The sequence below is a fragment of the Lipotes vexillifer genome, unplaced genomic scaffold (assembly GCF_000442215.2).
Source record: "Lipotes vexillifer unplaced genomic scaffold, Lipotes_vexillifer_v1.1 scaffold542, whole genome shotgun sequence".
NCBI classification, from domain to species: domain Eukaryota; kingdom Metazoa; phylum Chordata; class Mammalia; order Artiodactyla; family Lipotidae; genus Lipotes; species Lipotes vexillifer.
Window position 1 is genome coordinate 1,662,172 of NW_006773166.1, and position 2,298 is coordinate 1,664,469.

Consider the following 2,298-nt stretch of genomic DNA (forward strand, 5'->3'; position numbering starts at 1 on the left):
GGGGGGGAATGCATGAACCTAGCACTATTCTTGTCTTACAGGTCCCTTGTGTGACAAGAAAATAAGTGTATATCAGAAAGGGAAAAAATGTAAACTCTCCCAGCAGAGGTCAAAGTTTACATCCTGAAGGCTGCTGAGAAATGGCCAAAGATACAATATGATGTAACCCAGGAAAACTGACACAAGTGTAGACTACATGAAAATCTGTATATAATGTGAACAGTGAACAAAGTAATACGTACATGCTTACTATCGCTACCAAAGTTAAACTGGCAAGCCAGAACAGAATGGCCCAGGACCAGGAGTGATGAGTTGGTGCTTTAAGTTCACAGGAATTTTTCCTACAAAACAGTGATATTCCAAAGTATGTTCCCAGACCAGCAGCATCCGTATATCCTAGGAGCATGTTAGAAATGCAAATGCTCGCTCCCCACCCCAGACCTACTGAATCAGAAACTTGGGGGATGGGGTCCAGGTTTCCGTGTTGTAACAAGCCCTCCAGGTGATTCTGATGCACGGTAAAGTTTGAGAACTACTGCTTAAAGAAAACGTGTGAAGGCACAGATAAAGTCTAATTCACTTTCAACTCCGCAAATATTTCCTGAGCAGCCACTAAGTGCCAAGAATCATGGAGGTGATCAATAAGTACTTGTTGAATCGAATGACTTCATAGTTAAGTAGAAAGGAAATGCCACTTAACCTGGGGAGAGAGCTGTACTAGGCGTCTTCTAAAGGCTGCTCTCCATACAGCGCTGTCATCAGCACACGTTTACTGTGCGATCCGGAAGCTCAGGGCCCCACCAAGTGCTACAGATACGGCGCGCTCCGGGGTCGTGCAGGCCCCTGCGGAGGGCAAGGATATCTGCGCGCCCCTGCTCTGATCCAGCCTGCGCTCCAGCCCCGGACGCCTGCGCCTAGGAGCCCACAGACGACCAAGGCTGAGGAGGTCTGGGTGAGCCACCTGCTACCTCCCTCCAGCTCCAGCTCTAGCTCTACCTACACGAAGGACTGCGCCACACTTCCGCCCACTGGTGAGCCAGGCTGGAGAGTCGCCGCAGAGGTGATGGGGCACTGCCAGTCACCCGAGTCACGTGGCCGCGCGCCGGGCCCCGGATGATAAGGTCACCGGCCCAGGGTTCCCTCCCGGCTGCAGGCCCCAGCAGAGGCGGGCGCCGGACGCGTCCATACTAGCTTACCCGCGCCCCGCGGCCGTGGCAGCCCGGGCTTTGCGCGGGCCTCCGAGGAGCTGCCCCTACTCACCCCGGGGGAAACAGAAACGCGGCGCCTGGCTTCCAGCCGCAGCCTGGTGGCGGGAGTTCGCGGGCAACTTTGCTTGCCGCCACCTCCGGATTGCTCTTAGTGAAGCCGGGGCGCCGCGCGGCCTGCCGGGAGTTGTAGTTCTTCTTGGTTTCCCTAAGCCGCGGGGACAAGGGCCGAAGAACAACCGCGGTCGCCCTGGACCGCTCCACCTAGGGAGGCAGAGGGGTCACAGACACTTGACCTGTCAGATAGCCTGTTTCTTTGCCTGCGCTGCGGCCAGGAGCCTTCCTGAAAACTTATCTTCAAGAAGCTATCCAAATTGATCATAGATTTATGTTCAGTAGGAGGATGGAGTCGTGGGTTTGTGTATGACAACAGGCAAAGAAGAATTTTACTGACAGTTGCTGAATAGTAAGAAAGTGCTGATCGATCTTAGTCATTTTATCCCCCATTCATTCATTGACCTCTATTTACTGAATGTTTGTTTATAAGATGTACTTTGGAGACAATCATCAGACCTTCATTCCTTCTACGAACATCTCTTGAGCTGCTTCGAGGGGGAACAGAGATGGGGTGGAAGATTCATCTATCAATTCAATGCAATCCTAATAAATTTTCCAAGAGGATTTTCTCTGGACGTTTACAAACTAAGCTAAAATTTACACGGAAAAACAAAGGACAAAGCGTAGCCTAAACACTCTTGAAGAAGAGTAACATGTTTCAAGGACTTATCCTTACATATATCATTTATTATGAAGCTATAAAAATTAAGACTATGGGATATTAGTATAGGGATAGGCAGAGAGGGAAAATAAAACAGGCTAGAGAGCCCAAAAACAATCCAGGCACATGTGGAATCTTGATATATGACAGAGCTGGCATATGAGCTGAACCAACTGGTTCTCTGTTGGGCCCCTAACACAAAAAATTAATTCCAAATAGATTAAAGAATTTTAAAGGAAAAAGTAAAATCAACTTTTGAAGGAAAATTTCCTACTATCTCAGGGAAGGGTTTATTAAGTGACATCAGAAAAACGG

The 2,298-nt window shown here is 49.2% G+C and overlaps 1 protein-coding gene across 1 annotated transcript in view; it reads right to left on the reverse strand.

The window, feature by feature from the left end:
* The window catches only part of ADCK1 (aarF domain containing kinase 1), a 109,585-nt gene extending 108,246 nt beyond the window's left edge, over positions 1–1,339 (reverse strand). Inside the window, exon 1 of the mRNA XM_007448146.1 lies at positions 1,261–1,339. The gene's annotated coding sequence lies outside the window, so the exon portion shown is untranslated. The remainder of the gene's footprint in view (positions 1–1,260) is intronic.
* Positions 1,340–2,298: the final 959 nt, after the last annotated feature.